The sequence below is a fragment of the Passer montanus genome, unplaced genomic scaffold, assembly GCF_014805655.1.
Source record: "Passer montanus isolate IOZ18808 unplaced genomic scaffold, ASM1480565v1 scaffold4, whole genome shotgun sequence".
Taxonomy (NCBI): Eukaryota; Metazoa; Chordata; class Aves; order Passeriformes; family Passeridae; genus Passer; species Passer montanus.
In genome coordinates, this window is record NW_024368818.1 from 15,120,115 (window position 1) to 15,120,649 (window position 535).

Genomic DNA, 535 nt, shown 5'->3' on the forward strand with positions numbered 1-535 from the left:
AACAGAAATGAGACCTGTAAGTTGCAGAAATAGGCTTTATTACAGCTCTTAAATGACAAGGATAAGTAAACCCTAAATGGTTCATTAAGCTCACTTGGTCCATGTAATTATCACTGCACACCTGTAAATTTGACTGGGAAGGGTTCATTCTGCCTGGAAGCAGGATTCTGGAAATTCAGCGTCCTTTTTTCCCCCCCGTCAAAGGAACCCGGCTTAGCCCCAGGGTACCAGCTGGTTTTGACTAAGGGAATTGAGGAGCAGGATCGCGTCACTGCAGGAAAGAAATGCGGGTTAAAGGTTCCCACAACGTGACCGGAGCCGGGTCATCCCAAGCACAAGCTGGTTCACTACCTCTGGCTCAGAGCATCACTGGGGGTACTTGTTACATTTCCCGTGGGGATCACCGTGCAGGCTGTAGCCCGCGGTGCCTGAAGGTGCAGAGCGCCCCGAGCAGCTCCAGCGCGGCCCGAGCGGCAGGGCCGGGCCGCGCCTCTCCCGCCCCGCCCGCCATTTTCCTCCGCGGGAAGGGCGAGCC